Source organism: Acipenser ruthenus, chromosome 15, assembly GCF_902713425.1.
Source record: "Acipenser ruthenus chromosome 15, fAciRut3.2 maternal haplotype, whole genome shotgun sequence".
Classification (NCBI taxonomy): domain Eukaryota; kingdom Metazoa; phylum Chordata; class Actinopteri; order Acipenseriformes; family Acipenseridae; genus Acipenser; species Acipenser ruthenus.
In genome coordinates, this window is record NC_081203.1 from 30,261,870 (window position 1) to 30,286,832 (window position 24,963).

At 34.2% G+C, this 24,963-nt stretch overlaps 1 protein-coding gene across 3 annotated transcripts in view; it reads right to left on the reverse strand.

The window, feature by feature from the left end:
• The window catches only part of LOC131697611 (leucine-rich repeat transmembrane protein FLRT2-like), a 30,475-nt gene that overhangs the window by 5,188 nt on the left and 324 nt on the right, over positions 1–24,963 (reverse strand). Inside the window, exons 1-2 of one of the 3 annotated variants that reach the window (XM_058987824.1) lie at positions 2,046–2,549; positions 527–594 (exon numbers count right to left, since the gene is read on the reverse strand). The gene's annotated coding sequence lies outside the window, so the exon portion shown is untranslated. Of the gene's footprint in view, positions 1–526; positions 595–2,045; positions 2,550–24,963 lie in introns of those variants that run through there. The other 2 variants (XM_058987822.1, XM_058987821.1) reach the window with 2 other exon arrangements.

A 24,963-nucleotide genomic window follows, 5' to 3' on the forward strand; every position in this document is an offset into this window, starting at 1 on the left:
TGCTTGAGGTAAAATCAGTCTATTTAGAGGAGTTTGTTTTTAACAGCAAATAATGCCTTACAGATTTAGTACTGAGGTCTTCTCAAATTCAGAATCTAATTAACAGCACATGATACAGAATTATTAAAAAAAATAAAAAGTTAAATATGATTTACAAGACAAGATTATTTCCATTACCCAGACTACAAGGAATTTAACTTTGATATTTCATGTGAATGGGCAGGCGCATCATTTTTATTTTACTGTTACCCCCTAACAGAAGGCACTGAATAATTTAATCTGTCACATTCCTGACATTTCACCATACAAGCTTCAGGTCAGTCATTCACATATTTGAAAAAAAAAAAAAAAAAGCTTTTTATGATATTTAATTTATCCTTACAATCACCGTGCCCTTAAAGAGAATACCATTTTTGAATGTGTTTAAAATTAACAATTAACAGTTAACAGTTTGAAATCTCATTAACAATCAGATCTCCTTTCATTGAATCTGAAACAGAAGGTCACAAATGGCTTTGAAACTCACTTATTTGGAAACCTTCATATGACAAATAGAACCAGTCAACAGACAGAATGGAGAGCTTTGCAATTTACCTGCAACATGAACATAGAAATATACACTGTTTCAGTCTCTTCAAAAGATGTAAAAACAACATGTCTACAATCTATGAAATTGATCACATACTGTAACTCCAAACACTCCACTGAGAAAAGTAGTACAAATCGACTTTGATTTGATCATCTACCAAACTATAAAGAAAAACAAAAGATGAGTCACATACTTTTGGTAAATGCTTTAATTATAATTTTAGATGTGACTCTAAAGTAAAGAACACACGTGACTATCCTAATAACCTACAGATGAAGATGAATATCAGTAAAGGTTATAAATTGGAACAAGCTCCATACACAGAGAAATGCAAACAGGGTATTGTATAGCTAACAGAGAAAAATGCAGTGTCAAATATTGACAGGTTTGTACTTCTGGCTTGTCAAATATATCTGTAATTGTCATTTAAATGTCTTGTTTCACAGATTAAATGTCTTGTTTCACGGATTAGCGCCGATCGTGCACTACCTAATTATATTGTAGGTAAAGTATGGAAGACTAGTGCTAATCGAGGTCTGCCAAACCATCTGAAAGAGTTAACTTGCCTTTGCTACACTCACATAAACCCAAACCTCATACCATACTATTGGGATGTACAGAAGACGATTTAATCAGTTTAGTATATACGTGTTCTTTTATTTTGTATTCGATAGTGCCAAAATAAAAATCTTCCTTGAAATCCACATACATCCTGATGTTCTGTATAAAGCTGTGAGATACTGTTTTCAATTAAGAGGTCCTCAGTATTGATGGGTTATTACTTTTAGCTGACTGTCTAAATTAGCGACCTTTTCGATTTTTATTATACCTGTCTGACCTATATGTACTGCAGATCAATCAGCCGCTGGGATAGCATCAATAAATAATTTATAAATAAATTACACCTTTAGAAGTCTAATTAAATGTTAAATTATAGTCCGTCTATACTAAAAATAAAGAACACATAACAAGAAATATAAGGGATACACTTAAGTCCTTTCATGTATAGTTTACAGTTACAGCAGTATAATGAATACATTGTGTTAATAGGCAAAGACGAGAGGTTCCATCAATGTGATAATATACAATATATTTTGATGAAATCGTTTTTTTTTTTTTTTTTAGTATTTTGGAACTTTCTATACAGATGAACAGATCATCTACAGTAGATTGTTCTGTCGATGGATCTGCAGTATAATATTTTTTTTACAGATTCCATAACCGCAATTAAACCAAAAAACAGACCTTTAATAAAGCAATATTGCACCCACGTTTAATCTAAAGCTGTATAAGTTTACTCTGTGACTGTTATAAAGCAAAGCATAGCGTACATTATTATTATTATTATTATTATTATTATTATTATTATTATTATTATTATTATTATTATTATTATTATGTTTTGAAACAAGCAAGCAAAAGTGATATATAATAGACTTACAAAAAAAAATATTACCTTAAATTAGGTTTTAATCCTCTTCATATTGCATCCTTTGAAACTTTATATTAAATGTTCTTCTTTCTTTTCAAGTAAACAATTTATGCGTTCAGGAGGCGTAAAACATTCCACTGTTCCAGCAGTATTCTACATGGTACAGACGGGCTTGCTCTGTGCTGCGGACCAGCTCCGCGGTTCATTAACAGCATTCTTGCTCAGTCCAGGGGACAGTTCTGCAAGCCTCACACTCTGCCGCGTCTCAGTCCTGCTTCTGCAGCTTTCAACACAGGAATCACACTCTGTCTCCGTCCTTTTCCTCTGCTGCGTGTTCCTTCTGGAGATTAAAGGATTACATTAGGCAAAAGCTATGGAGACTTATTGCTCCCACTCCCCGTGTGTGTCCCAAACAGTATGCGTGTGTTTCCAGTGATTGCTGCCTGATACTCCAGTAATAATGTCTCAGATCTGATTGTTTATACCGAATGTAAGACTTGCCTTTTCCCCTTTAAACCCCTGGGAGATGTTTACAGTGATGAATTCCGTTGATAGCGATCTCTCTCTCTCTACTGCTCTCTCGCTCTCTTTCTGCCCCTCCCACCTCCCAGTATAAAGAATGCTTGTAAAGAGAAGATTTACAAAGTGGCTGAATTCCACAGATTTTTAATTTGTTATTTGGTTTTTTACTTCAGTGGGTCAGCTTGACTTAGTTTCTTATAAGTTTCATCTCAGTTTTATAGACAAATCACTTAATGAAAACCAATGTTGGTTAAAATTGGACAGCCACCAAAGGTGTGGCATACTGTTAATCACAAATCAGGACAACAAAAACAGGTCATGATTTGAACTTAACTTGGCTGTATATCTAATCACATTTCATCTTTCAAAATAGCACTTCCAAATCCTCTACATAGTTTTGTATATATAGTTTCTTGAAAGGGAACATGTGTGGATATTGGCAAAAACAAAAAAAGTAATGCTTACTGTGACTAAACACAGATGTGATTTTTGTCTCCTGTTAAAATGACGTCCTACCGTATGTGACATTAAATACAATCCTTAAATATAATCATATAGATTAAAACACATATATAGATGCAAGAAACGTTAGCTTTTCAATACCAAGATTATCTATGTATCTGTGGAAGCGTGTTGGGCTTTGCACAGATAAATCCTGCTGAGATAAAATGCTTACTTAATGAGAGCTTGTAACTTTCAATCTAATCTGTCTTGCATTAGAAACTTCATACAGTACATCTTGTTTTTTTGTTGTTGCTGTTTTATATGTTATTATCCTAAAAGTAACAGAAGAAAAAATGTACATTATGATAATTGTTTCCTCCTGCTGTGGACAGCAGAATGACAAGCTTGTCAAACTAATCAGCAGTGTCTTTTATTCCTGAGATTCAAATGCAGCCTTTGTTAAAGTGACTAAAGCATTGTGATACATGCAAAGTCTTCTAAGGTAATGTGTTATGACTGTCCATGTACTGGATCAGAACCAGTTTTGCACAGCTTGCAAACAATGTTTAAAGAGCCCCAGGTTTAACATGGGGGTTATGCCAATGATAAGATAAACAAATACAGGGGCGTTGGGAAGTCTATTTGGTGACTAAAGGGCTACACTTTTCAGCATTTCACAGCTGTCAGATGTCACATTAAAGCTTAAGGGAAGACTACCCTTTCATAAGGAGAATAGCACTGGAAGGTGTTCAATTTAATATCCTTGTGCGTGGCTGACTCTGGCCTTTTGACACAATGAAGGACAGCTTATTAAACTGGCCACAGTAGCTACTTATGTTTTATTCTATCAATCAGGAGTGGCAGCATTCTGCTATTTTTACCCGACCTTGATACCGTCATTCAGAGTGATTAGCATAAACAATAAGTACTGCATGGGATCTGCTTAATATTGGCTATGGCTATTTAATTACTGTTAGGTCTGTCCTAGCTGTATGGATGTCTGAGTGACATCAAATTAATGGCAAAAGGATGACTTAATGGATGGCTTGTGGTTAAAATGCGATATGCTGATTATGTCACGCATGATTGATCAATCTTATCAATTTGTGATCATTAGTCACAGATGACAAGAGGGAATGCCAGACTCTTAGCTGATGATGATGCATGTTCTATGCACCTAAGAGTCTCAATGTCATTATGAAAATAAATTATATGTTTTAAAAACTTTTTTTTGTGATCTTATTCAAATTGAGGGTTCAGTTTCATGCAACTTTTACATTACACATGTCTTCAAATCTCATTGCAGTGTTTAGTTATACTGTATGTGCCTGCTACACTGGCACAGATCGGTCACATCTGGCTTTATTCCAAATTGTCATAATTAAAATTGGATCAAATTCTGTCTGGTAGCATATTAATAAAATAATGGGGCATATGATCAAACTGCAGTCTTCTATTTCCGTGCAGATGAAATGAAATCTGTTTGAATCGTTTAACAGATCAGCATAATTAAATAGGAGGGTATGTGCACATATCTGATTATGTTTATTTGGATAAAGGTTGGTACAGCAGCAGATTAAATACAATTCACCATACTAAAAATAGTTCTATGGCATCATCACATTCTATGCACATTGCTACCAAGACATAATACGTACCACATTAAACAAACAAAAAAAAAAACTCCCCTACAACACTGCAGTGTTAGAACATTATCCATATCACTTTCAGACAGTGTGCACAGAAAACCTTGTGGCACTTCATGTCATCCCATTAATATCTCAAACACCACCTCCAAGGTCTAGTAAATATAATATATACAACGCTTCAGTGTCCTAATCAATTCAACAGTCACTTTATTCTGATTTTAGTATTGTAAGAGTGTGCATAGTTGGTATGCTGCAAATCCAGTAGACTAGACCCAGGTGGCAGTAGTGTACAGGATTACATCACAAGCTGCTTCTCATTGCACTGAACTCTGTTTAATGGAATCCATTGTAAATCACAGCCAACTTTATCAAGTTAAATCATATTATGTAATGTTTAGAGATATTATCTTTTTTTTTTAATAATACAGTATGCTATATAAAATACAAAGAGTTGTAACACAATAAGCTTTATTTAAAAGTATGGTGTTTTATATTTAGGTCAGCAAACACAGCTTTGCACCGTTATTGAACTATAAGAGTATGTGGCATGTGCTATACTTCAATTTCTTGCTATTTTCTTCCCAAGCGGAATTGTTTAATTTAATAAACATGGAGAATAATACAGTGAGATACTCATTATAATAGTGAAAAAGAACCACTTAGCTCTGTGAATTAAATACAATAAAGAGTTGATTTGATCATATGATTGGTCGAAATAACATAATATTGAAACTGACACATTTCCTTCGGTAAGGGGCAGGGTTTTAAATGTCTAGTGGAACTGGAATGTGATTTGTACATTGGTCTAATTTCTTCAGCCACGTTGTCAGCGTGTTCACACCTAGGTACTTTTAGCACTAGTGTCGTCGTTTGTGAAAAATACAATTTGGTGAATGGCAAAAATAAATTCCTTAACCTCAACCAGATATTTTTTCTTTTTGTGTTATTGTTCACTGTTTGTTGAGTCCAGAAAGTAAAACAGGAGCAGTATTCAATCATACCACACTTTATTTAATCAGTAGTCCTTCCAGTAAGCAGTGAATTATTATTATAAAGAAATGTGCTGCTGGGTTGATCCAGATGGATGTATCCCCTTTACATGCAGCAAGCTGTAACAACACTGAACAGCAACAAAAAGAGCCTTATTAGTCAGCAAGCACACCCAGATATGCAGGAAAAGGTCAGGGAGTGAGGATTTGTTTAGAGAATGGGATGCTTTCTGAAGTTACATCTGCAAAAAATAACCTCTTCGAGGTCAAACAAAGGAAGTCACAGTCAGAGAAGCTCCAGCGGCTATGCATTTGGGTGATGTTCTTACATTTAGTGTTTATATATCGTGAGTATTGGCCAGAGTTTGGAATCCAGTTTGGAATGGAGGGGAAAAAAATGTCAAGGCCAGTACTTAGCTTCCTTGCACTGTACTAATAGTAGTTATTACAACTAATAATGGATACAAACAATCACAAAGATAATACCCTGTAGGTATCAAGGCACTGACAATTGATAATTGTATTTCTTCTACACATATTCTCAAAGAATTATCTTGATATCTTCATTATAAAAATGATGTGTTTTGAGATATGTTCCAAACTTTTGGTACAAGGTACTTTAATTCAATGGGTTATTTAAGTATTTCTTAACCAAATGACAATTGATATTACTAAAGTTATCTATGTATAAAGTATGGTGTTATCTAATCAATCCCAAGGCTCTGAAACTAGATGTGACTTTTCCAAATTCTAAGACCACATTCATGTTAGATTATTATTATTATTATTATTATTATTATTATTATTATTACTATTATTTTCAATATTTTATAATGTACTGCTTTTATATGCTTTAAACAGTCAAAGTAAACACAGCAATGTACATTTCCTTTGTTATCAAGTCTGTTAACAGAAAACTTTCAAAGTCTTTCAAAGTCAGTTGCACACTGACGGTTAATGTTGGTAAAAATTGTATCATATTAACAAAATACAGCAAATGAACTTCAGAAATCAAACAGTAAATAACATGCAGAAGTATGTGTAGATTTACATTGAAAGTGTTTACCGTGCATATGGAAAATAGTGTGTGATGATAGCTGGGGTATGTACAGTGTTCATTGCCTGGTCATGTGGTATAAAGGCAAGTACAGAGCAGAGGTAGCGCGTTTGCTCCTAAACCCTGATGGCCCAGGAAGTGACACCTGATTGGATTGGACCCTCTCCGAACAGGTCTAAGTATGCATACCACTCTGTGATGCTTGGAGGAGAGCTTCACATGCTGTCCCAGACATGAGGACATTCATCACAACGGGCGGAACAAACTAAGAAAAGAGTGCGGTGAACAATTGAAGAGACACAAGTGATGATGAACATTTTGGCAGAAAAAGGTACCAGTACATGTGGAATGTAAAAACATTGCATAATTTTATTTAACTTCAACAGAAATCGCTCAGGTCTAGAGCTTCCTAAGCAGCAGAAGCTCCATTTTGTTTAGCAGAGGGTTCACATTTGATAGCATGATGTTTATTTTCCAATGACAGTAATTGCGGGGTCTCCTATTTTAGCTTAAACCAAAAAAGTAAATGATGTCATGAAAAGTCATTTCAATTGCTAATAAATCTTATAAAAGAGTTTTACTGCAATAGGCACAAAATGTTTGAGGTTAAATTACTCTGTGATGAAAAAATACATTACAAATTACCACCATTACCAGATCATCACATTTGCGCTAACAAGACTTACTTCAAATTTGGATTCAAATAAATCAATCATCAATCTTTATAATAAAATGTGTAAAATGTACATTGCAGATACATTTCTGTTGTTGGGTTTAGTAATACAATGTTGATAAATCTATAATTAAATATGTATTATAAATATAAAATAATAATTGATAATTATTTTATTAGTATGATACTTGGATACAAAGACCAGTAACCAAAACCATACAAAATATGCCTTTAGAAGTTGGAAAATGATTTTGTCTAGACTTGTAATTCTTAGGAATCTTCTCATTTCAATCCTATTTCCTGTTTTAGGGGAAGTTGATACAGTGTGGTGCTTGGAAAAGTAATCTAATGTTAAAAAGTGTAGTATCCAGGCGTATGTTTACTGTGTCAGTATAGTATCAGGGTCATTATTACAGTCAAATAGTAAAGTAGAGCAAATTATTCTAAGGATATCGATCCTTCAAGTAGCTCTTGGGAAATATTTGTAGACTAAACTGGATTTGAAGTTCCTTTTTGCCATTTCCGAGATAAAGCCTCCATAATTTGTTACATCAATTTGACATGTTCTTAGGATTTGTTACAGACAGTGTTGATAGAATTTAAAACCGCTTGGATGGCAGGACTGATATGTAGCATTTTTCAGTTTTGGCGCACAAGTTTTTTTTGTTTTTTTTCTTCTAATTTTTTATCCAAGTATGCAATAGAAAACAATCAAATAAAAAAAGGAAAATCCAAGGACACATAGGGCTGAACCCATTGTTCAGATAACTTGGCCAAGAAACCCTTGAGACTGTGTAACATTTTATTTAAAGTCTTTCGTATCCACTATACAAGCAGGATATCTGTTTGAATGTGGGCCAGATGTGTTAAGGGGCAGAATTGCTGATTTACAGTGATCGATACATGTACGAGTTATGAATAGATGGTGTGGTTAAAAAACAAAGACCATCAGCATTTATAGTAGTTAACATGAATGGTTACTATCAATGTCCATCAATAATGCATGTTTTCTTTTCTTTCATCTTTGCCATCTAAAAATCTCTCACACTCCATTCACAATTTACATAAAAGTAAATACCTCTCCTAAGCCTGTTTATGGAAAATCTTACAGCTTTCAAGTACCCTTGTGATACCGGGAGAGGAACAAACTAATGGCCATATGGCATATGCAAAAAGGTAAAAACAGCCTGATGTTTAACTCCTAACCTAGATAATTTTGTTCCTGAAAATGTTATTTTAATGTAAACTAATGTTTATGCTAAAGCTGTTTTAGTACCTGCATAAGTGCTTCATGTAATCATAGGAGACAAGGCTTTAATATTCATTGCACATGACCAGCTTCAAAATAATGTGTATTTGTTATTTCTACGGAACGTTCTAGCTAACATTATTAAATACATCTACTGCATTGGAGGCAACTTGCCTAATATGGTATATAAATTACACAGCAGATCTACACATGGTTCCAATAAGGAGATACTAAAGGTTTTTAGTTGATTTTTAGTTGGAAAGTTCAGCAACCAAATATGTTCTTCTCATAACCTCCCTCCAGCTGTGTAAATGCCACTACATAATTGTGCCAGGGAAAATCACAAGTAATCTTTTAAGAGCACTGTTGGATTGTACAGCAGAGGACCATCATTCTTTTTTAGAAAAACATGTTTTTATTATTATTTGAAAAAATAGGTGAGAAAGTAGCAACCATTTCCTTCAGATTATCTGCATTAGCACATATATCCATTCATTTAGTATGCAGCAATGCACAAATCCAACCCAAACTATGTAAATATATCCTCGACCATGCAGTTATACTGCTAAACATATAATACAAGCCATGCAGGTCTACTGTAGTCACTGGCATTAGCATTGAATTAGGTGCAATTTATAAGCAATGTTCAGTACAACCACAGCACATTTCTGTTCCATAGCCGCTGTCTCCTTCAGCTTGAACTGCTTTCTAAAACTGCACAGATAGAAGAAATCAATATCCAAATATTTTAATATCCAAAGCATTGTATACAAGAAATGATCAACAGCATCACCTAACTCTGGCCCAGTGATTACTTCGGAACAGGAATTAGTATAAATGGTTATACAATTTACTATAATCGGATTACATCATCATTATTCAGTATGTAGTGTCATGTAACACTATAACTACTGGAAGTAATAGAGGTGAGACCTGTGTTACCACCTGTAGTAGAAGACCACCTGACTTCCTTTGTAGTTCAAGATTAGTGCTAATTGTGGTCTGTGAAATCAGCCAAGTGAAATACAACACTTCGTGAGCACCATTTTAACCGAGAAAAGCATGTTTGAAGTTTGACCGGCTGCTGTGATTGAATAGTAAAAGATTGAACAGGTACTTTCTCTGACTGAGTACCCTGATACTGCTCAGTGGAGTATGATAAAATGAAACATCAGTGCTATGCCTTGTACTTAAGCCACAAGACTTTGGTAACCAAGATGACTTCCTTGATGGCATACAATGTCTTCAATCAGATGCAGTTGTAGAACATCTTCCTTCCAGAACCAGGGACAGTGTATTGGATTTAAGCATTGAGCTGCATCAGTTTCAGCAGTGTGGAGTAGTGGTTAGGGCTCTGGACTCTTGACCGGAGGGTTGTGGGTTCAATCCCCAGTGGGGGACACTGCTGTTGTACCCTTGAGCAAGGTACTTTACCTAGATTGCTCCAGTAAAAACCCAACTGTATAAATGGGTAATTGTATGTAAAAATAATGTGATATCTGTATAATGTGAAATAATGTATAATGTGATATCTTGTAACAATTGTAAGTCGCCCTGGATAAGGGCGTCTGCTAAGAAATAAATAATAATAATAATAATAACTACAAGCTCAGATGAAAACAATTTAAACCCATGATAAGAACCACAATGATCCCCTAACAGAACAAAGATGGGCAATAACAAAATGGGTACTTCCTAAATAAACCTGTTGGTTTTCATGCCTTGCATATGGCATGTAATATTAAACTGCTTACAGTGGCAATCTGCAGTCCCAGCTGGTCATTTTAGTGAAAATTCAATGCATTAACCTCTCTAGATGTTAAAAGAGCTGGCCCTAAATGGTCCATTGCTAGTTTCAAAGGATAACTTGTAATCATTCCTATTTAGAAGAAGTTGTCATATGTTTTCCTTTGAAAAAAAATACAAATCAAAACTGGTTTGTATACCGAAACAAGATTACTTAAAAGACTCTTCAGTTATGTCAGAGACAGTTTCATTAAACTAATGAAGTATTGTCATGTAAAATATATTAATAATCTCTTTCCGCTCTAATTATTTAGCAGTGGGTCATACCCAGAAAGATCATTCGTCTGTGGGTGGCACTGGGCCGAATACCAGCGTCTGCCACCCTGAGCAGATTAATTGAAGCATACCACTGCAAATGAATCACATATGGCTAATATCCTTCTGTTTAACTTCACTCTGAAAGGCAAAATTACCTTTCTCAGGGTCTACTTTATGTCATTTTTCTTTTACATTTTTCCCTCTATGTTTCAAAGAAACAACCAAGGTCAAAAAACAGGGACTATTATTCGTCATAAACAATATAAATGAGCTTTTAAATGTTGTAGAATTCATATGATTTCGTTTTAACTCTAGTAATAGTTCAACACCAGACTTTCAAGATTAATTACTATGGTTTGGCAGAACAATGGCTGGTGCACTCCGTCTTAGTGATACATTGAGACAAAGAAATCAAGCCACAGCGTCCATTATTCATCCTCACAGAAAATTACAGAAAGTTAGGTCTAGAGAATGTGGCTTCAAAACTGAAAATGTTCTTGAAGAAAAGAACAACAACATTTAATTAAAAATCTTCTTGAACTTCTGGAATTTTATTTTATTTTATTTTTTTAATTTAGAGTTGGATTTCTCAAATAGTGTCAAAGCACAATAAACATTGCCAGGAACACAATCAACACTGTTTAGATTGTAAGTGTTACTGTTTCATGTTTTTGAATATACGTTTTGCCTCATAGAGCTATACTTTATATCATTCTTTATCATCAATATACACATGAAGACAAAGAATCCCAACTGTAATTCTCTATAGCTTTTACTGAGTGAAAACGATTCCAGTAAGTGTGCCAATATTTTGATATACCAGGTTTAAGGTAAAAAATGATCTTAAACCTGTAATATGTTATTATCACCACTTTCTTTCTTTAATGTCTAATGTAACAGGTTTCCTAAAACAAACAAACAAACAAAAAAGTTCAGGCTTTATGTTTTAATATAGCAGTACATTACTGTGGCAGGGCAAAAGCCCTGCTCGTTTGAATAGTGTGTGTGGGGAATGTAAGGTTGGCAGGGATGGGGTTAATTCTGTCCCTGCCAACAATCACACGTGTGGCCATTCTCCAATTAGGTAATTGAGTGCTAACTGGAGAACGGCCACCTGTATAAAAGTGGTGTAAAATCCTTTGTTGGGGGAAGAGGGAGTTACCTGTGTGTACTGGTGTGTAAATGTTATAGTGAAGCTGACTGTTTAGCCTGTATTATTTGGATTGTGTGAACCTTTTATTTTAGCCCTAGTGATGCATTTATTTTGTTCCTGTTTTTGTGTTAAAGTGTGCTTTGCATGTAAAACTGCAGCTTTTTGTCTCAGGGTCTCTTTCCTGTAACATCTTGGGCCACAGCGCTATCCTATCACAATTAGCATTCTCCTTTTTGGTTTATTTATGCATTATTCATGTATTTTTATTGTATTATTTATTTATTTATTTGTTTATTTATGTATTTTTATTAAATAGCTTGATTGACTTTTTGAAGCAGAATGGAAGATGTACCGTTCAAGTTGAATGACTTTTTCCAATTTGATAATACTAAATTGGTAATGTCTTGATCAATATGACCCTAAAAGCACAAAGGCCATGTTTCAGAATGTGATGCAAAGAGGCCACAAGACCTTTTAAAGCTGCATCCCATACATATTGAGTTATTTAAATAATTTAACTGCCACGGTATAAAATAACATTTGATGATAGTATACTAATTACAGCTGCCTAAATAACTTCTTCCATCTCCCTACATAGGTTTCATAATAGAAAGGTGCAGACAGATGCGTAGATAACAAAGAGATACAGGCCTACAGTATGTCAGGTATGTAGATGTAATACTGTATATATTGATGCGTTATCATTATATAAACTTAACAAAAATGCATTGTTATTTTGCTCTCTTCTACGTAATTCACAGTGATACTAGTAGTTTTCTATGTAACAAACTTTTTTTTTTCAAATACACAGAATTAAAAGCTTTTTAAACTGAAGACAGTTATGTATTTCTGAGTGTAATATGGCATGAGAGTTAACATTTTTGTACATTTCTCCTACACTGGAAAAATGATGTGTCACAGAGCTGGGGATTATATGCTGGCTATCCACCAGCTTCTCTCTCAGTTTCTGACTAGTATAACTAGTTTTCATCAATTACTTCTTTATAGTATGCTACAGAGAGCAAAGCCTTAAAATACATGTTCAGACTATGTTCAGGAAAACACCTATTTTAATACATTTATGAATGCATGTTTTTATTTAATTCAGTTTGTAATTTAAACGGTCATTAGCTTCAAGTGGGACCAACAGAGTTGCACCAAGTGATATCTTTATAATATGGAATTGCTCAAAAGGACCGCAACTAGGATACTAAAGAATCAGATCATGCCAGGTACATTGTGATACAGAAAAGAAAGAGGTTCAAATTCAGTATTGGAGCCACAGAATAACTTGCATATAAAAAGTGCTTACAGTAGGGAAAAAATAAATAAAATGGCATTTGCAGTATTACTCTCATGAAAAGGCTGAAAACAATAGGTTTAGAGAACTTGAATAAAGCACTGTCAAAGAAATAATTTAAAATTGTGCATTTCCTTTTGGAATAACTTTAAATAAACAATACATTGATTGTTACATATTTCAGTACAGTAAGTTCATTAATACATACCTATTGTCAAACTTCAATTATACCATATTGTTTGGTATTTATGTTGTTTTTTAGGTTTGCTCACAAGTCATACAGTACCCACTTCAATATTCAGCCATTAATATCCATGGCCTCACTGATGACATACAACTTGGCCTAAACTGACATAAGTTCCTAGAATACAAAACTGTATTTCAACAAAATGACAGCATATTTTCTAAAGGCCTTAGGCTGTCCATTGGTTGGTTGATTATTTTGGTTGGGTGAGTTGCCCGTTTTACCACAAGTAATTATCTGCAAATGTGCCAAACCCATGAGTTCTGTCCACTTCATGGATCATAAATGTTAATTGAAGCATGCATGTTCTTTTGCATACACGCACATGATGTACTATCAGCATACAAATCTTGTAATTCTAGTGAGTTGGGCATTTAGTGTGTTTGGCTCCTCCTGTGTGTAAAGTTTACATCTGATGACAGTCAAAACATATTTTGACCTTTACTGTGTACATGAAAGAAAGTAACACGGCCTATTTTTCTAATACTATAACATAAGAGTAGAGAACTGATAGTGATGTATTCTTTGGTTACATGTGTAAATGTTTTGCAAAGCATATGTTCAGTGTGTGGTCACGCTCCAGATGGCACATGACACTTACAAAGAAAAAGTATTTCACACTTATTTGTATTCATTCCACATGTTTCTATCAGAGGAAGTAGAGACATGAACTGAGATAATTGTATGCAGGGAGGTGTTATGTTAGTTCAGGTAACAGACCATGTGGCTAAGGGTAGGATACATTAAGAGTGAGAGTTACAAAAATGCAAAATATTTTAAAATTCATATTAGGAATTTCAGAGCCAAAAAACATAAGCAGCCTATATACAGTATTATTCAAAATATTCAACTATTTGAGCACAGTACAAAATCATAAAGATACACAAGAAAAACCCACTTAACCTAAACTCAAAACCTAATCATGACAAAACATCTGTTAAAAACTGCTTTTGCAAAAAGGTGATCGTAACCATAACACAATTTAAATAAAAGCCAGATTATGTGGGTGCTTACAGAGCAGAGAACAAAGTGAAATCTAGAATTCCTAATAAACTCAATTCTGATATGCTTCCAAGGAGTTTAAGGCTTTATGCCAAAGACTGCTAGAACACCACATCCTCATCAAGAAGCAGCAGACTTCCAGGGCCGAGCAGTCCTGCTTCATTCTATTCATTACAATGGAGACTGCATTGTAGAATTTGTTTGTGGGCCCCATGTTACAAATTCAACAGAACAACCTGCTCCTTTATGTCCTTACCTAAAATAATGGGAACAGGATTTTATATGATTTATGTGCTCACAAAATGGCACTGTTAACGAATACTATACACATAATATTGTATTTACAAATAAAAATGACTCATAATGGTTTGAGTTGGGAGTTTATTCCATTGCTTGCACCCGAGATATTCTTCTTTATTTGTGATTGTATATGAATAGAATCAGGCTGGTTTGTGTTATTTCAGGAAGCTTTATACACATTGAATTGGAGTTTGACTTCCTGGGAAAATGTGAACGTTAATCCTAATTAGATTACATTCTTGTAGTAATACAAGCTAAAGAAAATACCCACATAATGGCGTACATGTAGTGTGCACTTTTACAGAAGTTTATGCAGACTAATATGATTTATTATCATTTATCAAATATTCTATAGTCATTAATAGAAAGTGGACATTTGAAATAGAGGAAAAGGTCACAAATGTTGACTTCTGGTTTTTCTGTGTATTCAGATATACGGACAACTAGGCTTGGCAAAGTGTACATATATTACGTGATTTTCTTCTACTCCCCCTCAGGAAGCCCAGCATATTGTACTTCTATTTCTTTTTCTAAAACCACACCTCATTATTTATTGTATGTTGTAATAGAACAAAACTACAAATAGGAGCTGGAAAACTGGATACATATATGGCTGGACTATTGGGAAATCAGCTTTGTACTGTGTGAATTAATAAATGCACAGCATGAATTGGTAAGGCATCAAATCATGACTCATTCAGTGGAGAAAAGCAAACACTCCACCACAAGGCAGGCACTGCAGGTATTAGAGGCCAGACATTTCCATTCTACTGTTTATTTTCTTTATCTACATAGACCACCTTGTATGATTATAGGGGATTATTTAGTTTGCATGCCAATGCCACCCAGGTCCTAGGAAAGTTCTGCAATTACTCCATATTACATCATACCTGCTGTGACCTGAAGCCTCAATTATAAGGTTCTAGGCATGTATTTCGTTCTAGAATATTATTGTATAAGTTATGAGAGCTGCACTCAAGCCTTCATTTCTGTGAGTGTGCATTACCTGTATATCAATTGGAAGTATATGACCCCAGTGTCATAATTCACTGCTAAAACGTACATCCACTCTAATGGGCCTTTCCCTAAAAGTGCATGGCTTAAAGAAATGACTATATATTATGTCACAGTGACTGCGGCTTGTCCACTCTATCAAGAGGAAAGGGTGCATTACTGAAATAAATGTTATTAGCAGGAGCACTTGCCTTTTAGATAAAAAAATACACTAATTCTCAACTTCCTGGTACATTGCAGTGTCTTGGTCTACAGGCGTTTAAAAGTCAGACCTTTCTTGATACAAATTTGTAACAGATAATGTATAGCATGTTCTTGTGCTTATAGTACACTGTAATTATTAAAGAACACATATTATTTGTAACATGACAATACAGTGGAAGACATCTTGATAAAGTGAATAAATGACACTGTAACTTGGATATCAATAATATATTATGCATTATATGGACAGAGGCCTGTATTAAATTTAACCCTACTGCAGTGCCCTGTCAACTTCAGAATGAAGGTGGTAACAAACCACACAAAATGCTTCCCAGCACAATTGCTTGGTATCAAATTAGAAAATGAATCAGGGATTTTCTTTAACCTGATTGGTCAATACCAGGGTTGTAATCGCTGGTAAAGGACCTTGAATATTATCTTTCAAACCGCCGGAAAATACGTAAATACAGTATTTGTGTATTTTACCTTTTTTGTGCTTGATGAAAGAAAAATCTCTGTTCTTGTACACACCATCTGAATGTTATCTGTCAGTGTAGACTAATTCTGCTTCCTTGCTGTCCTATCTGTCTATTTACATTTAGTACAGCAAAAAAAGTAAAAAATTATAATAATTGAAATTAAGAATAGTGTTTGCTTCAGCGGCAATACAGCAACCACAATAGCAACTAGTCTCCAGTTTGAATGACGAGTTGAAGAAATCAAATAACTGGATGCAGTCGGATTACTTCCAGTAACTTTATTTCAGCATATCACAGTAACTCTTACAAAGCCAGGAAGGAGGCTTTGAATAAACGTTATGAACACACACTTTGAACAAGGTACTGAACAAACAGCATGATCATCATTAACACATAAACAACTTTTTAATTATTAAAACGTTTTATTTTATTTATTTCGCTAATACATTTTAGGACCTGACGGTATCATAAATACTGAAACTTACACAAATACATCTGTCCTGTCAAAGACAAGTTTGCATCATTTTTGTTAAATGAAAAACAAACTGCTGATGTTACAGTACTAGCAACAACAAAAAAAACAACTAAGGGGTCCTTGTAGGAACTTACTGTTATGTGAGGAATTTTAAGCTGCTTTTATTTTGACGGACATATTTTTTTTTGTTTTATTTTTTAGCTTAACACGCTGGTAAAATCTTTGTTAATATGGTTCTAAATAAAAATAACATTGACAAAGACAGTAAATTGGATAAAAAACAAATAATAAATACAAATCAACTAACCAAGACATGCACCCTAACTCACGGTACTTTTCTTTGAATGGCTTTGGGGATTTAGTATACAGTCTGCCCAATTGTTACTGTAACAATCCCTATATCACTAAGAAGCCCCACAAACTACATTCAATATGAAAATATGAATGATATGGATAAAGACCTACAGAATGTACTTAACAACTTTCTGTTTACAATTAAATATGATAACAACACTTTAGACTCTTTGATATCATTTTAAGTGATTCTTTAAGTACAACACTAAATGCCAGCCCAGATAGAAACATGAGAGAGAATCTATTATATCCTTTCTAAATGTTTTATTAATACCATATACATGTGAACAGACCAGCCATGGAAATGCATAAAGGTCTAATAGGTTTGGACACTTCTCTATTGCTTCAATGTATACCAACACCAATGTCCTGGGTAGAAAAGTAACCCCATGATTATAATAATTTTGCTGACAGACAGTACTTATTTTATTTAATAATGTTATAAGTGCAGATGTAATTTAAGATGTGGGTATGGCTTAGTAGCCCCTTGAATGAAAAAGCTTGTAGCTGTAACTGTAACTGAACCTGTGTGCCAGAAAGCCAACACAAAGTGACTCATGCTTTGGAACCCTTCTATTTACTATCATAAATTATAATAGGAAGCACGCTGTGAGATCTGCTGAGAAACTGAAATTCAACTCTTGCTTGTAAAGGATGCAGGGTACCCCTCAGTTAGTCCGTCCCTTGTGCCTTACATGCCCTCTAAAACCGCTCCATCAGCTGAACAAATGTTACAAATCTGATGGTAGTGGGAGCGACTCTAGACCGTTGTGCTGTGAGACCTGTATTGTCAACAATTAAACTCTATTAATTATTATTTTAAACTTTTAAATTATCTTTGCAACATTTTTGTATATATACAGTGCCTTGCATAAGTATTCACCCCCCTTGGACTTAATTGGGAAAATGGATTTAATTGGGATTTTTATCATTTGATTTACACAACATACTTAACACTTTGAAGGTGCAAAATATTTTTTATTGTGACACAAAAGTTAATTAAACAAAAAAAAAGACATTTGTTGGTTGCATAAGTATTCACCCCCCCCTGAGTCAATACTTGGTAGAAGCACCTTTTGGCAGCAATTACAGCAGTGAGTCTTTTTGGGTAAGTCTCTACCAGCTTTGCACATCTGGATCCTGCAATCTTTGCCCATTCTTCTTGGCAAAATTGCTCAAGCTCTGTCAAGTTGGATGGGGACCGTTGGTGAACAGCAATTTTCAAGTCTTGCCACAGATTCTCAATCGGATTGAGGTCTGGGCTTTGACTGGGCCATTCTAAGACATTCAGGTTCTTGTTTTTAAACCACTCCAGTGTAGCTTTGGCTGTGTGTTTAGGGTCATTGTCCTGCTGGAAGGTGAACCTCCGCCCCAGTCCCAGGCAGACTGAAACAGGTTTTCCTCTAGAATTTCCCTGTATTTGGCTCCATCCATTTTGCCCTCAATCCTGACCAGTTTCCCAGTCCCTGCCGATGAAAAGCATCCCTATAACATGATGCTGCCACCACCATGCTTCACCTTGGGGATGGTGTTCTCAGGGTGATGAGCAGTGTTGGCTTTGCGCCACACATAGCGTTTTGCACTAAGGCCAAAAAGTTCCATTTTGGTCTCATCAGACCAGAGAACCTTTTTCCACATGTTTGCTGTGTCTCCCACATGCCTTTTGGCAAAATCCAAATGGGATTTTATATGGGTTTTTTTCAGCAATGGCTTTCTTCTCGCCACTCTTCCATAAAGCCCAGCTTTGTGGAGCGTCCGGGTTATAGTTGTCCCATGGACAGTTTTCTCCCATCTCAGCTGTGGATCTCTCCAGCTCCTTCAGAGTTACCATTGACCTCTTGGTTGCTTCTCTGACTAATGCCCTCCTTACCTGGTCACTGAGTTTTGGTGGACGGTCTTCTCTAGGCAGAGTCGCGGTTGTGCCATATTCTTTCCATTTTTTAATAATGGATTTAATGGCACTCTGGGGGATGTTCAAAGTTTGGGATATTTTTTTATAACCCAACCCTGATTGGTGCTTCTCCAGAACTTTATCCCGGACTTGTTTTGATAGCTCCTTGGTCTTCATGATGCTGTTTGTTTAGATATGCTATCTAACAAACTCTGGGGCCTTCCAGAAACAGGTGTATTTAATCTGAGAACATGTGCACACAGGTGGACTCCATTCAACTAATTATGTGACTTCTGAAGGCAATTGGTTGCACCAGAGCTTATTTAGGGGTGTCACAGCAAAGGGGGTGAATACTTATGCAATCAAGACTTTTCAGTTTTTTATTTGTAAATAATTTTGAAAAATATGTAGATTTTTTCCCCACTTCGACATTATGGACTATTTTGTATAGATCAGTGACAAAAAATCCTAATTATATCCATTTTAATTCCAGATTGTAACACTACAAAATGTGGAAAAGTCCAAGGGGGGTGAATACTTATGCAAGGCACTGTGTATATATATATATATATATATATATATATATATATATATATATATATATATATATATATATATATATATATAACTTTTTGAATGACTGTCTGAATGGCTTTGAAGAAACAAAATATGTATAAGCAATATCATTAAAATTCATGACTGCAGGGAAATATAATCGTTTAAGAACAACCTTACAAAATGAAATGTGTTTTGCTTAGCTGGGTGCCTACTTTGTGAAGCTCAAATAGAAAGGCAAGGCAACCATTGGAAGTCAATTTGTTTTCATATACCTCTATAACAGTGTACCACAGGGTCAAGGAAAAGCACATACCTTAACCAGTCTTAAAAAAAGACCTACAAAGTAGGTATAATCACGAGAATCGAGAGACTGACTAGGTAATTTATGGTATTTTTGAGATTTGCATCTGTGGTCTGGGGAACAGATGGCTAAACAAGACAAAACATAAATGCTTTAGAAGCCCTACTCACACTGAGAGTTGTTACACTGGAGAAATGTTAACTGTCAATCAAATTATGCCTCAGTGATGAAATGGGTGAAATAGGAGGAGATCCTGTTGTTTGTAAGTTGAGAATTATTCTATTTTAAAGAACTATTATTCTTAAAAAAAAAAAAATCACATAATTATAATTATATGTATTACTAAATGCAATAGGTAAAACACACCTCCCTTGGCTTTAATTATGTCCTGGCCTAATTATGAATAATGATTGTACATTAATTTATTTTCCCCATTGAAATATTGTATGAGATGGAATGTATATATAAAAACCAGTTTATAAATGTCACTGATTTAAAGCAACATTTTAAATTAACATATAACACAGCTGTTTTGCAAATTCTTTAGATATTTCAGAACAACTGCTGATCTGAAGTTGAATTCAGATTAATTAGTTGATTAGTTGAAATGCATGGTATTGTTAACCCACACCCACTGTGCAGAATGATTGGTTCCTTTGATATACGCAAATTACAGAGGCAGATGTTTTTTTTTTTCTTTTTTCTTAAGTTAACAAGTTAAGAAGTCAGCAGAATTCATGTTAATGTATCTGCTCTGCCAGAAAAAGAAATAAAAAACACACCACAGTCTGTTATAATGGAAAATGTTTACCATCTTGATTTACTCCCTGAATATTTTCCTGAAGAAAATCCAAAACATATAATAAAATCTTATGACCTATAAAGTTTTATAACCTTATTATCTGTTTTTTTATTAATAATATAAATGGCAAACCATTTGACTGCTTTTATCGTGAACAGTACCATACCTTCCAATCGCTTAAGGTTAAATGAATGCTTTGTTCTGAAAGATCTATCAGAAGGAAGGGATAAATGTCTGAAATATCACTTCAGTTTTGACTGATAAACTATGAAATCTACATCCACTCTTTACGAAGCCATTCACATTTCGTCTATTTGCATAACGGTCCACTCCACTGCCTCTGAAACACATACAGTATGTATTTACTAATTTATCAGTATTAAATACACACAATGTTAAACTGTATATATTAGCAGTTAATAAACTTTTAATATTATTGTTTGTAAAAAAGGACCAAGTTCCAAGTTAATATAACTAATAGTCCTGAAAATGTTGCAGAAACATGACCAATTCATTAGTTTTCAGAATACCTAAAACTTTTAGGACTGTTTGGAGGACTGCTCTTACAGTGTTGATAAACATTATATTAGCTTACATTGGCCCGGACCAAATCAAAACTTTGACAACCCGCTAATCGCACTTAACAAAACTGTATTTAATAGCGTTTTCTTTTTTTTGTAAGTATCTTATTTCTTCTACTCATAAAAAGAAAACACTATTAAATACAGTTTTGTTAAGTGCGATTAGCGGGTTGTCATAGTTTTGATTTGGTCCGGGCCATAGTGTAAGAAAAAAACAAACAAACAAAACAAAACAAAACCTCTAAAGCAGTTCAAAATTATATCATAAAAAGCAGTCCTTAAAAAAGCATTCCCTTAATTAGTCCTGAATTAGTCCTTTTTTGTTTTGTGAATATGGCCTTTTACAAAGTCAATGAAAAAAAAAGTTATTGAACGTAATTTAGAAAGGTTAAGGAACATGCTGATGCATGTCATCAAACACGATGCAATTGTTGTAGCATAAAAAAAATGAACTTATGTTTGCAAATATTTTGGTTGATTTGTTGTGGCTTTGTGACTGCGACTATGAAAATATACGTAATTAAGCAGAAAAAGAATGCTTGGGATTTTTTACACATCAAAGAATGGGTTTTTGATATTTATTTTGTTGAAGTACACATCCTCTTGCTTTCACTTACTGTAAGTAACAAAAATAAGCTTGTTCTGAGAATATGCACATTCTTATGCTGACAAGATTTTACAGTGATGTTGATTAGGTAAGCATACTTTCAAGGAATCAATTGACAATATAATAATAGGAGTCAGCTATTTATTAAAACCACAATAACAGCCTTTTACATGCCTTGGCTTGTATTGTCTTTATCTGTGTTAGAGAAACCTTCCTGAATATTTCAGACTCGCCTCAGGGCTGTGCGTCCTCTTGAGCAGTAATGCTGTTCTATCAAAAAATAAAAGATGCTACAGAGTGGACAAACTACACCCAACCATAATTAAGCTGTAGAACAAATATATTAAATGAAAATAACAAGTAATAGAAATGCACTTGGCAAAAGGGCAACTATTCAGATGGACAGCTATATTACTTTTTGGCACTTGTAGCATCAAACACCTGCCAGCTTGGTTCAAGATTAAAACTGCTTTTTTGTACTTCCATGGAAAAAGCAAATTATTACATACTGGGGGGATTTTGAAAAAACAGTGTTATTGTATCAAACTCGCAGTATAGTAACGACAGCCTTAGTAGCAAATGATTTTCAAACTAAATTTGTTAATAAAATCAATCCGTTAATGCTTTGCAATTGAGTCGATGAGGTTGTTAATGTAAGCATTTCTCGTTAAAAAGCTTAATTGTCGCAGGTCACTTACATCACTTCCTGTCTCAACGACTAGGTAAGGGGAAGTCGTTAATCAAAATGCATGTTAACGAGCTCAAGAAAAATGAATGGAAGCAATTGTGGATTAGACACTGGTGTTAAAAGCCAAGGGTGCATTGTAAATCCACAATCACCTAAGGAAACTTTATTGTAATATATAATATGTTGTTTTCTATACCAAGATTTCATTATTTACTCTTAGGTTTTTATTTGTATAATTCAAATGAAATGTACAGTAGAGGTCAGCTGTCATAATGTACGTATCCAGAGCTCAGAGTGCTACAGTTGCATTGATAATTTCTTGGTAGCAAATAACATTATATTAATTTAGTAATACAATTAACGTCCCGTAAGGTTACAAATGGTTATAACAAGTGAATAAATCTCATTCATAACCATAAGTATAGAAAAGGCTAAAATATTTTTATAACTACAAATATTGTAGTCTGTAAGAAATTAACCGTGGTCCTGTACACTCTCTCTCTCTGTATCGTCGGCATCAAAGCCACGGTCTGTTAAATTTCTGTTTCAAAGTGAGATATATACTCTAGCGTTAATTAAAACCCTCCTTTTCCAAGTGCAAATTAACTCCTGATAAATGATGACAATTAACACAGATTCCCTTTTAAATTCCAAACAAAATAAATGGTCACAAGAAGCACTGCTTGTTAAGATATTAACATTATTTCAGAATTCAGCACAATTTCGGAAATCACATTAGCACAATTATTTAATAACAAAATACACATAACGACTGCTTGAAAATGCCAAAATCAATGCTACATACCGATTCACACTGAAGTTATCATTTACGACCTTTTGAAAATCCTGCCCACTGTGTTTAATTCAAATAAAACAAGAGGTTTGATTTATATATATATATATATGTGTGTGTGTGTGTGTTTTTAAATAGTGTATCTGTCCTGCTTATATTATGACCATGTACAATAATTGTATAAGTAAAATGTTCTAAAATATAAAACAGTACACATTTGTATCTTATGTCAGCAGAACATATTGAGGAAGCATCGTTGTTTTATCTGCAAGAACAATTCAATAAACAGTTTTTAATTAAACCATATGTTTAAAAACCTGACATTGCAGATCCCCATTGCTTATATTCATGCAGAACATGGAACAGTTTTTTATTGATGTGTCCAATGAATATAAAAGTCTATATTTGAATTTTAAGCGGAATGCAAATATGAAGTGCTGTACAGTGACAGTTGACAGTCTTTGGCAACACTATGTAACAATTACAGGCCGATAGAGACTTCATGAATAACTTTTTTTATTTTCATCCCTATTTACTGACACACACACAAGGTAGGTATTCACCTTTAAAGAATTGCTGTGATGACTGCTTTACTGTTTTAATAAAATAAAATACAATGACCTATTGTAGTGGTAGTGTTCTTAATCTATCTTTGTTTGGTAATATTACTTTCTGTCTGTGCACTTAAAGTACATCCTATTTAAAAGAGTTAGTTACAATCTACAATCACACAATTTATATAATCAGCAGCCTTGGCTGAAATGTGGACTTGGAATTTATAGGAATAGTATTACTCTCTAACTCAAGAAAGTGTCCCTGACAGAAAAAACACTGATAGGTTCAAGTTTTTGATCAGTCAAAAGAAACTCGAAACCTGTTGGTGCTGTACCTGTGTATACTTCTGATTCCAATGTCTTGACTTTCATTAGAATTACATTATTTTTCCAAGTTCAGGAATTTTGAAATACAGTAGTATTACCAGAAAGAAAAAAAAACTCTATAGATTTCTCCCTGCTTACTACTAAGAAAGCACTGAGTTGTACCTTAACTGCACTTAAAACTCAAAGGAACGCTGTAAACTCAAAGGAACGCTGTAAACTCAAAGGAACGCTGTAAACTCAAAGAAACACTGTAAACTCAAAGGAACGCTGTAAACTCAAAGGAACACTGTAAGATTGTATGCTTTACAAATGATGATATAACACAAAGGCAAGCTTAAATAGAGTATATTTGTAGATTATTCATCAGTAGCATATTAACTAATAGTCTCCTGTTCATACTTACATTATACATGTTTTTGGACCAATTTGTTTATAATACTCACATACTTATAGTCTAAAGATGTCATTTAATGATATGATGTATGTTTGTAATTTAAATGAAATGTTTTAATAACTCCTAATCCAGTATTACAGTTTATATTTTTTTCCTGTGACATGTTCTTTCCCCAGGGTTCCAGTTTGTTTTGTTGAAGGAAATACATTCACACCTTTTGGTTTCAGACACATTAATCTAAAAAATTTACCTGGCAATCTACTCAGAGTGCCTA